At 41.4% G+C, this 12,699-nt stretch overlaps 1 protein-coding gene across 2 annotated transcripts in view; it reads right to left on the bottom strand.

The window, feature by feature from the left end:
- Window positions 1-12,699, bottom strand: part of LOC139441918 (calcitonin receptor-like) — an 84,999-nt gene that overhangs the window by 64,075 nt on the left and 8,225 nt on the right. The gene's annotated exons all lie outside the window — the stretch shown is intronic.

Here is a 12,699-nt window from a genome sequence, read left to right as displayed (position 1 = left end):
TCAAGGTGTTTGTGTGAGAGAGGAGATGTGTACTCTGTAGATGAGTCGGGGATGGAGGAATGTGTACCTTGTCGGCCCCTATATTTATGTGCTAAATGGTCATATAGACTCTACACCAAAGTAACGGTGAAGATGAGTATCGATAACTGACAATTATTAATAATAATAATGATGAAACTGACTAAATGGCTTTACAGATTAGCCTTCTAACGGGACACACCACACAATCAAGGCAGACCACGGATGTTTGATGCCGCTGTACTGTGTTCTGGAGCCACCACGAGGGTCACCTCAACCTCCCGTTCCCTTACAAAATACATGTGTATGGGCAATGACAATAACCTCACATTTCAGCCTAAATAGTGGAACGGAAAACAAAAACAACAATACCATTTTCGTAATCATGAGCGTCCATTGTACGATTTCGACCATATCGTCAGCATGTGTTTATGGATCACTATCAAATAGTCATGGACACCAGGTGTTCACGAAGAAGTGAGCGTATCCTGCCCCACCGGTGGCACCCGTCACAAACACATGCAAAGGGATACAAAATTTTGAGTTTTGAGAAGAAATCTAAGCATAAATTTGTCTGGATATAAAACTTCGAATTCCAGTTGAAAAAGGAAAAAATTCTTCAGACAGATTATGGTGTCCATTTTCATCGGCGAACGTTTACATCTCCATAAATGCGAAAGAATATTGAAGTTAATTCTAATAAATAAATAAATAAATAAATAAATAAATAAATAAATAAATGAGCAGCAGTTGTGGGCGTGGCCTAATTCTTTTTAAGTTCATGGAATCATGTAAGCAAAAGAATTTGCTACTTTATTTTGTGCTGTACACTAATTGTGACTGATAAGTATGTACACGCATGTGAAAGTCGACGAACCACCACAAACGTCAGACAAACGTATAGTACCGAGCAACCGATCAGCTTTAGCGTAATAATGTCAAGACTATTTTCATACATATTGCAAATGGCGGCTTCCATAAAGTAGGGCCGGTAAAATATGACGAGAGCTTGAACAAGCTTTATTAACAAGCCTTCCTGGCCACTGAACTTTGGAGCTAATTTCATACATTGATTTGTTAGTGATCAAGTATTGACCGGATGATAGGGATGGATAAGAAGTGTATCAAGATTCCACGGGGCATGCACTTCTAATATATTACGGGGGGCACGGGTGGCCCAGTCGTCTAAGGCGCCGCGATTCCCTGTGCAAAGTTGCGTCCCTTGGGCACGCCGGAAACCTATGATTGTGGGTTCGAATCCCGGTTCGTCCCGATTATGATTCTAGGTTTGTCAACACCATATCCGTGCTCGTGGGTTTCACTGAAGTGGTAAACGTCTGATACCTACATCACTTCGGGCTTTACTCCCACATTAAGCTGACACGCCGCGATATAACTGGAATACTGTTAAAAGCGGCGTTAACCCCAACTCACTCACTCATTCTTATACATTACACAATGTTGGGTGCGGGGGTGATTATCAAGAGGAATGACCGGCAATGAACATGTCTCACATAAGCGACATTTAAGGAATTGCTTAGAACAATGACAAGAAATTGGACGGAACAGATTACTTCTCAAAATTCTCGTCATTTACGACACAAAATGTATGATGTACCAATTTTGGGGTGAACTGCCTGTTTAGTTGATTCAGAAAGTCAACGAAAGTCTCGCATATCTGCCGAAACATATAAAGTGATGAATATTATATGAAATGATAACTGAAAATTAGTGACAACACCTGGTATTTGCGAAAGGAAGGTCCTGTTCTGGCGGTAGCCCCTGCCATTGATCAGTTTGTATTAAAATAGTACGTTTCATGAGTACGGACGTGCGAACACTCCATGTTACGGTCAAGGCATGGGGCAGCATTGAGCATTATGTGAGGCAAGTGAAGCGTCATATTTAATAAATTACTCTGAATGTCTTCCACAAAACCAAACCCAGAATCAGATCGTGGAAATATGTGTCGTGAAAACAGGGATCAGTGGACAGGTGACTAGCAGCAGCATTCGTGACCAACTCGTGTTATTCCGGGACAAGCCGAATAGCGACTCGTGCCCCTCTCGTGGCCATTTTTGCGACCGGGTTCCGTCTTAGCGCAAACGGGCATACCCAAAACAATTGTCAACTCGTTGCGTAATGGTTCACATATTATTTCCCCATGTATTATATATATTTCCGATGCAATTTAAAGCACATTGGGACGTGCGGAATTATACAGTATGATTGAACACATTTAACTGTGTCCTGGGTATATTTTAGATACAAGACATATGTAAAATCAAAAATTATTTATGAGGGATTCTTTGACGAAGAAATTAAAATCATACGCGCATTCTGATTGGTTTGTCGTATTTTCGCACATAACATTCATCGATTGGGGGACGAGTCTTCTTCCAGGTTACGGAAAGGGGCGAGTGGTGACGAATGTAGCAGCAGAGGGCACAGTCTGGAGCAGGCTCCTCACAGCGATGGCCCGTTCGCGGAGCTCTCTATACTATCGCTGCCACCAGTCAAAACTCCCCACTGTGAATAGGTGGCCCCAACCATGCTTGGAGTTGAACTCGCAGCCGAATGACCGTTATGTTTTCAAACAAGTGACGACTGTCGTGACGCCGAATACACTTACCGCTGCTAAATTACTGTTCTTTGCTTGTCAACTTGAATTTCTATTTCATTAAAACTATCATATGATTGATATACATAGTAAGAATGTAAGGGAGACGTTGGTTGATTTTCCGTTAGTCTGCAATCTCGAACCAATCTGATTATCAAAACAACAAAGTAAATTCATCTGGAAAACATGGTCAGTCGTAAACTTTTTCAAAATGAAATATGATGGCATTCCCAAATACATAAACAAAAGTATAAACGTTACTACATTTGGGGTTAGAGGGCAAATTTCAAGATTTTTGTAATGGCCGCGCCCACACTGGTGGCAGCGATGTTACCGAGAGTGTAACGAAGGTGTCACGCGCTGGGAAGGAGCTTGAGTCTGGAACAGATTGTACAGACGTATGTTGTGTTGATGCTAGAATAGAGGTAATTGAGGAGGTAGAAATACCTACCCGAGACATGTTTAAATTAAATTACGACAGACGGTAACCTATTTCATGCCAGTGTCCAATCGGCAGGCCTTGTGTAGGGGATATTTCTGGCTTGCGTAGACGCTCCTGTGTGCTGTAATCCCACGCATCGTAATGCCTACGGATGCCACATAGAAACTGGAAAAACTGCTTCCCTAACACCTTTCTCTGACATATTAGTCGACGTTAAGTGATCGGGAATGCTTCGCTATATTCCGCCTCTTAATGCACTCAGTCTACTACTAAACACCTGTGACGGGAAATGCAAAAAACAACATTATACTTTAAAATGTACAATAGTAATTGATAACGTGCGTTTTACGTATAATGTACGCCCCGAAACATCACCGATTTTGTGATTCTGTTGCTATAATGCAAAAAAAGAAGACGCAAGCAGTAGGTAGCGGAAGAGCACACGCGGAGTACTTTTATGCATGTCGTGAAGCGCCGGAAGTGGGAAGGTGTCTATGTATATATCATGGCGCGATAACGTACCAATCAAGTAGCTTCTGATTAATACCATTGAGTTGTCTGAATTGACCTGAACTTTTAGTTACACTCAGGCCGCTATCAACATCATCAGAGGTACAAACTTATTTCAACAACATAATACATATACATATAACTGTGAGGTGAGGTGAAATTGGGTTTAACGTCGCGTCAAAGATTATTGCACTTATATAGCGACGTGCATGCACGTGTGTGTGTGGCTGCTTGTACTAGTCCGGACTGATGCCGATTTATAGTGCTAGCTCACTGAGATACCATGCCGCAGTTTAACATGAATACCCCACTCAGACACAGTATACTGACTCCGAGCCGACCAGTCCTTGTTTTAGCCCCTTAATGCCGAGCGCCAGACAGGGTAACAACAAGTACCATCTTTTAACGTCTTTTGGTATGACGCGGCCCCGGACCTTTCGCTCTCCGGGCGGACGCTCTACCACAAGACCACGGAGGCGGCACATATAAATGTAGACTAGATACAAGAACATTTTTGCCGATCATGTATGCATATTTACACAGATTCCCTGGGGTTGCAATATATGTGCAATGTGGGAGAGTTACTTGATAGGTTTAAACAATGACAAATTTTACAAAATTTGGACAGTTTTCCCAATGTTCCTGATCGTGAATTATTGAAAAGTAAATTCATTTTATGCATATTGGGTTTGATGTAGTAGAATATGTGTAGAAAATGTTTTCTTTCGTTTTCTAAAGATGGACAAATAAACAAATAATGCAATTAGTCACCTATGACAGATAATTTACAAAATGGGCATTTCCTTTCGGTTACATATTTTTCTCCATCTCCCAGTCGAGCACTAACAGGTTAACATGTAACACAGTACTAAATTACTGAGATGGATGTTCATATCATTCTGAGTATTTATGAGTGAACAGGTATTGGCCTAATGTCACAGTCTAGATCTCCGTGTCAACAGGTGTGAACTGTCATCATGTGTTGCGTACGGATCATGTTACTTCTCCGGACACGGTCGTGTTATGGTTCTAAAGTCGCCTAATCTGAGATCTGTGCATCTCTTTGCGTAAAGATTTAGTTATCTTGTTCAGATGGAATTGAATACGTTAACTCAGCATAAGATTCAGATAGATTGACTTTGAATAACAGCGATGTATACAGTTCATACGCCCTGGTATCTACGCCTTGGAAGATGTATGTTGGTGTTATCAATCATCTGTCTACAGCTATGTTATCCGTGATATATGTATGTTGGTGTTATCAATCATCCATCTACAGCTATGTTATCCGTGATATATGTATGTTGGTGTTATCAATCACCTGTCTACAGCTATGTTATCCGTGATATATGTATGTTGGTGTTATCAATCATCTGTCTACATCTATGTTATCTGTGATATATGTATGTTGGTGTTATCGATCATCTGTCTACATCTATGTTATCTGTGATATATGTATGTTGGTGTTATCAATCATCTGTCTACATCTATGTTATCTGTGATATATGTATGTTGGTGTTATCGATCATCTGTCTACAGCTATGTACAGCTAAATTCTACCATGAATTCGGAAATTACTCGAAACCCACTCAAGACACTGGACTCACGCTGCGCGTTCGGTTCCAAATTCAATTTAGCGCGGTTAAATCTACAGGTAGCCTAGCTCTACATTGAAAACACAGTATGTTTATCTCCTAATCGATATATTTCGGTAATACCATTCACCTGTATCTACAGCTGTGTTATCCTGAATAGATGCATGTCGGTAATACCATTCACCTGTGTCTACAGCTGTGTTATCCGTGATAGATACATGTCGTTGATATCATTCACCTATGTCTACAGGTGTGTTATCCGTGATAGATGCATATCAGTGATATCATTCATTTGTGTCTACAGCTGTGTTATCATAAATAGATGTATGTTGATGATATCATTCCCATTTATCTACAGCTGTGTTATCCGTGATAGATGCAGGTCTGCGATATCATTCATCTATGTCTACAGCAGTGGTATCCTAAATTGAAGCATGTCGGTGATATCATTCCCATGTGTCTACAGCTGTGTTATTCGTGATAGATTCATGTCGCTGATGTCATTCGATTGTGTCTACAGCTGTGTTATCCTAAATAGGTGTATGTCGATGATATCATTCCCATGTGTCTACAGCTACATGTAAGCGTCATTAACAACTAATATCTACACGCTTGAGGGTATTAAAAACAGGAGAATACTTTTGCAAAAAGGTGAATATGTTTGATAAATTATCTGGAAGAAATGCCATATTCGTCAACAGCATATGTATGTGTTTTTAATAAATGTATCCTAGTGAGACTAACATCAGATGTCCTTTCTATTCCGGGGTTTAGTGGTTTCACTTCATTGGCGCCCAATATTCTTTTTTTAATAACAGCCGGTTGCGTTCAGGAATAGGAAGCGATGTTAATAAATGAATGATGTTATAAGCTGAAGATCAATAAAAATGGGTTACCACGGATATAAACAATGATAATTAAAGAACGCATCAACGCATCCGGGTTCTTTTCACCAAATTACAAATAATGAATACACAATAGGAATTTCAATGACATATTAAAGAGCTAAAAGATGAAATACAAGTGCCGGTCTGTAGCAGTCAACTGAGCATCTGCATCAGCTTTCGTCTGATCCAGCGGAAACAAATTGTTGTTTCGTTACGAATGTCCAGACTGGGATACATCAGTTGATCTGTGTGTACTGTTTCCTATGCGGAACAGAATGACGTCGCACCGGAAGAATAAATAAAAATCTATCTGTTTGTCCATCAGCTGTTTCCCGTTCTGGAAATACCATCAGTGTGGATGCCCGGTCCTATAATTGATAGTGTCTTCGGCGACGCAGAATGTCGATAACAGCAGCAATATGAAACCAAGCTTCAAGTAGGATTCCCAACTTATCTTTATTCCTGTCGAATTCATGAAGTCTTTGATTGCCCATCAGAAGATGGCGTGAAACTCAAACGTAAACGTTTTGGTTGGCAACTAGTTTATTTAGCTTGGCTGTCATCAAACATCTTTTGCAAGGAAATAATGAATCATGTAATGTGGTGTTATCAAAATATGTAAACGTTGTTTGGTGATATGGTTAGGTGTTTCCACAGTCAGCTCGAACTGTCGCGTGTCGGGCGTTTTAACGACATTTCTGAAGTCAATCCATCTCGGACGTGGCGCGGTGCAGCTGGTTACAAAGTCAAATCATCAAAGATACGGGGTCAAATATCAGTAAAACGTGACTAGATTCCAATTTTACGACATTAGTGACAGTATCGCGAACACCTTGTGTCATCACTGATTTTCATGAACCCTCTAATCTTGTTTTTAACCACTATGTTACCTTTTACGCTCAGTGGAATAATCGAGACTAGTTCATATCTAGTGTTGACGTTTTATATAATTACTACTCCGTTAAAGAGTGAGTGAGTGAGTGAGTTCGGCTTAACGCCGCTTTTAATAGTATTCCTGTCATATCACGGCGTGTCAGCTTAATGTGGGAGGAAAGTCATGCAGGTCTCAGACGTTTACCACTTCGGTGAAACCCACGAGCACGGGTATGGTGCTGACAAACCTAGAAACATAATCGGGGCGAACCGGGATTCGAACCCACAATCATAGGTTTCTGGCGTGCCCAAGGGACGCAACGCTGCACAGCGCATCGCGGCGCCTTAGACGACTGGGCCACCCGTGCCCCCTCCGTTAAAGAACACCCGATTCTTTCACATTACCAGTATACTAAATCAGTCATGCCATGACTTGCTACTAGCTTGCTACAAACACAGGAATATACAAAAAGTTGATATGTTTTATAGATAAACGTTTTATTCACATATGAGTGAATAACAAAAAATCGTTAGATATTAATAATTGCACCTTTTTTGGAAAAGCGCTAAGACGTTGAGTGATTCCCCTTTTTCACAGTACTTCATTAGAGCGTCTGACGCGTATATTAACCCCTATATATTTTTTTGTTCAATTTAAAAGTCAAATTATATACCTTTATTTTACAAATATCTATCTTTGGAAACGTTACATACTTTGAATGCAGACATCCTACCAGCCCCGTCACCTGTAGACATTGCAGTATCAGGTTCATGGTGTACCAGTTACCCAATGAAGAGCAAAAAGTGACCTTGAAATATAGAAGATGTACTGAAGCATCACAATCGTCATCCTCAGGCTCAAAAGTTCCCTCGGGAGTTAGGGTTTGGTTTGAAATTATCTGCTAGTTTTTTTCGATGTGCTCAGAAGGATCTGTAGGGGCTTGTACATCATTGAGATATCAAACGCAGACATCTGCAGAAACGATTATTAATATATGTAATGCCTCGCAAGGAAATAGGTGCACTTTATAAAATGTCAGTATCCGTGTCTGAATGTTTTATAATCGGCTTCGTCTGACGATGTCATTATGATATTACAAATCGTTTCATTATTTGTAGTCTGGCATGTTGATATCTGTCTTGGTAGTGTGTACAAGAGTGTGACACATTTTGAGATCACGTATCATGTTTAAGTAGAGATTCTGCAAATGGCCGGATAAAACATTAAATTAGCATATCGTGTAATTTGTTTCTCAAGTCATGTTTATTTCGCAATCGGGTCACATAGTCCATAGTGCAGTTGAAAGATTATGTTAGTGTTATATGCCCAGTGAAAAATAACCTTACAGATCTAATAAATAAATGCAATTATGTAAAGGCTCACAATGTGACGCAGTCCACGACCACAAGTATGGTGCTGTAAGATCAAGGATCACTATCATTAAGCAAGGGAACAAAAGTAATTACCAATTTACGCTTTGCGCAAAAAATGTAATGAAATTATAGGTTATGAATACACAATGCCTTTTTAGAAAGGGGTCACATGTTACAAATGTTACATTGGGAAAAAACACTTAAATTTCTTGGTCGAGAATAAATCTGTTTTGGGCTATATAACATGTTACGTTCGACGACTTTCTAAAAAGGCATTGTGTATTCATAGCTTTCGGCGATGGGAGCCGTGCCAATTTAGACTAATCAAAGAGGTACACAAAGTAAGGGACTACCAGTTGTCGGACCTCCACGTTTGTGGATGTCTCGGTGGCCCATGACTGGGCAGGCTAGCCTGCTGATTTGTGTGCTAGCGATTAGGTACCTCACTCTGAGAGTATGGGTTCGAATCCTGGATTGGATTACGAGAAGTTTTACTTTACAGAGAGTGTTATCCCAAATATGGCATTTGTTACATGATAGGTTATTCTAAATTGGTTTGCAAGGTGTCGCAATAACACAAGGTCATCTGTACCGTTTTGAGTGAGTGAGTGTGGTTTGATGCCGCTTTTAGCTATATTCCTACAATTTCACAGCGGGGGACTCACGAAATGGGCTTCACACATTGTACCCATGTCGGGAATCGAACACGGGTCTTCGGCCTGACGAGCGAACGCTTTAACCACTAGGCTTCCCGACCGCCCCTGTACCCTTTTGAATATATTCAAGAAATTACAGCACGATGGTTCGTCCTAAAGTATAAATGACCTACCGCCGAGCCTAATGTTTTGTCACTTTCATATACCTTTTCATCTATCCTGAAGCTGATCGATCAGAACTCCTTTCATTCAATAGCCTACCCTTTCCCAACTGTGATACTAAGCTGTTGTCGAAACGGATTTCATTTTGAGATAAAGACAAACCATCTTTGTCTTTGAAATGGATTTCTATCATCCACCGATATTGTTCCGCCCTTGTATAATACATCATGTTCTGCCATCATGAAACCCCACTCAATTTACTGGATCCCATACAGGCTAATTCCACAAGAATGAACGACCACAGTCAATCCTTTCATCAATGTCGATGGCTCAGCAACGAATGCTCTCCCGGACAAATGGATGGTCACTTCAAACATGTATGGAAATTAACTTTCGGACGTAAATGGTAATCCCCTGGGAGATGATGGACCGCAGGGATTATCTCCATCGTGCTTGACCACCTTATTCCAGAGGATTCCGTCAGCAACAATCTACTTGGCTCTCCATTCTCTCAATGCCCAAGACATAAGACCAAGATAATCGCTATTCAGCTCGGTTGGGTTAATGATGTTTACAGTAATTCTGTAGGTGTGAGGTTACTACTTTCACACTTCGTTATTAGCTGAAGAGAAATGGACGATATTTGCTACATGTACTTCATGATAGTCTTCGATTCTGTTTGTCACAGACGGACGACTGACTGACTGACTATGGTTTTACGCCGCTTTTAGCAATTTTCCAGCAATATCACGGCGGGGGACACCAGAAATGGGCTTCACACATTGCACCCATGTCGGGAATCGAACCCGGGTCTTTGGCGTGACGAGCGAACGCTTTAACCACTAGGCTAACCGACCGCCCCACAGACGGACCATGTTCAGAAGGAGCTCTAGATCTGTTGGTAGTCCAGGCTTAAATGTTTGTCTGGATTAGGTCACCCTGACCCTTTCCCAAAAGCTACATAAAGATGTTTTTAAAACTTCTGGCCAGGAGGTATTATATTTTTAAAAACGTCGAGGCATGGGTTATGGGTGGACGTGTTACCGGATGTTGTGCTGTCGATTGAAAATGTTCCACCTATGTCTAGAATTAGTACCACGTGGGGCATTAAATAATTGTCTCAGTACAGGTACATGGAGGATACTTGATAGCATTAAGATCGATACATTTTATACTTATTTAGTTACTGATCAAATAAAGTGGCATTTGAACTATATGGATCAAACTTTCTGAGAATACCAATATGAATCTTTGGTGTTCTGTTGTGCTGTTTGTAGGTAATAGTGTTTTAATGATAGGATTGCAACGATATTTACGGTATTACTTGACTTACATAGAATTGTAGAATTCCAGAGCCTTAGATGCGTAGCCACCTTGTAACATTCAGCGTGAGTGAGTGGGGTTTAACGCCGCTTTTAACAGTATTCCAGTTATATCGCGGCGTGTCAGCTTAATGTGGGAGGAAAGTCCACAGTGACGCAGGTCTCAGACGTTTACCACTTCGGTGAAAACCATGAGCACGGGTATGGTGCTGACAAACCTAGAAACATAATCGGGGCGAAACGGGATTCGAACCCACAATCATAGGTTTCTAGCCTGCTCAAGGGACACAACTCTGCACAGCGAATCGCGGCGCCTTAGACGACTGGGCCACCAGTGACCCTGTAATATTTAGAGGAGCCACCCGAAACACATTATCAATACTTCAAAAACATTCTTAAAGAACGTTCTAAAACTTTTGGTCAAAACTCGACAAGGGCGTCCCGACAAGCCGTGTCCTCAGACTGTAATCATCTGAAATCCTTCAAATCGATGAAAATGATTTCAGGATTGATACAGTAACTGTCATTTCATAACATTTTCAGCTATGTTTGTGTGGTTTGATAAGTGATTTGGAACCATTCTTTGTGATTTAGTTTTAAAAGAATGTCTAAATAAGTGTGCATATATATTGCTGTTTGGAAAATACTTTCGAGTCTTGCAATGATATAGAGATCGGTATTGTGATTATATTCAGAGACTCGGCATGATATTTCGAAAGTAAAAGCCTCACTGGGAAATTGCTACGACTAATTGAAAAAATACTAACGAAAAACGAAAAAAAAGTAGCCGTGCTTTCCCAAAAGTTTAATAAAAATATATACCGTTGACTTTAAGGTCGTGTATTGCCGATGCGATGTAAAATTTTAACTCACTCACTTAAGGTCTTGATTTACAGTTGCACGTCTATGCTACGGAATCGATACCAAACTTCCACATTAACAGCTCGGACAATTCCTGGGTTGAGACAAGTTACTAGCAGAACGGTACGGAACCGGTTTAGAGAGCGCAAGATCCAGCCCCTACGTCCACCGATGTGGCCAGTTTTGCTCCAACGTCTGCGTTAGGCATGTCTAGCTTGGTGGCGACAGCATCGGAGGGTTAGAAGACAAGATCGGGATGGTATACTGTTCACAGATGAGTCCAGGTTTCATCTGGACAGCTCTGATGGCCGTGCAAGGGTCTACAAGCCTACAGGAGAACGTTTCAGCGACGCGTGCGTTACTCAACGTCTTCAGCTTGGGGTTGGAAGGGTAACCAGTGGTATGGAGTGGTATTACAACGCATCATTATTAATGGCAATTTGAATGGCGGACGCTACTGGGCTGACATCGTTCGAGTAATGTTCTACCCTTTGTGAAAATGTAGGACATAACGTCGCTTTGCAGCAGGGTAATGCCCGCCCATATGTTGCACGTGTTGTAAACAGACGTTTTGAGGCTGCATAACATTGCTGTACTGCCATGACCGGCTGTTTCTCCAGAGCTCTCACCCATAGAACATGTCTGGGATGAGAAAGTGAGACGCATACGACAGGACCATAACCAGCCGCTAGCTAGCAATCTTCGGTTGACGTTTGGAAAAAAACATCCCCGATGCTGTTTCTTAAGTTTTCTTATTTTAATGCGACAACAAACGAACAAAACTGTATAACAGCGCAACACATGCACGTAGCTGTAGCTCTTCATTGGGCTGTTGATCCACCTGATCATGGACATACTAACTACACTCCCGTGACAAAAGTTTGTCACGGGTTACCGTTCTCCCACTGACGTCCTCATGATCATTGGCATACTAACTACACTCCCGTGACAAAAGTTTGTCACGGGTTACCGTTCTCCCACTGACGTCCACCTGATCATGGACATACTAACTACACTCCCGTGACAAATGTTTGTCACGGGTTTCCGTTCTCCCACTGACGTCCACCTGATCATGGACATACTAACTACACTCCCGTGACAAATGTTTTTCCCGGGTTTCCGTTTTTCCATTGACGTCCACCTGATCATGGACATACTAACTACACTCCCGTGACAAAAGTTTGTCACGGGTTACCGTTCTCCCACTGACGTCCACCTGATCATGGACATACTAACTACACTCCCGTGACAAAAGTTTGTCACGGGTTTCCGTCCTCCCATTGACGTCCACCTGATCATTGACATACTAACTACACTCCCGTGACAAAAGTTTGTCACGGGTTTCCGTTCTCCCATTGACGTCCACCTGATCATGGACA

Source organism: Haliotis cracherodii, unplaced genomic scaffold, assembly GCF_022045235.1.
Source record: "Haliotis cracherodii isolate W230 unplaced genomic scaffold, xgHalCrac1.p SCAF_49, whole genome shotgun sequence".
NCBI classification, from domain to species: Eukaryota; Metazoa; Mollusca; class Gastropoda; order Lepetellida; family Haliotidae; genus Haliotis; species Haliotis cracherodii.
The sequence above is the reverse complement of the archived record's forward strand: the minus strand, read 5'-3'. Positions and strand labels throughout refer to the sequence as shown.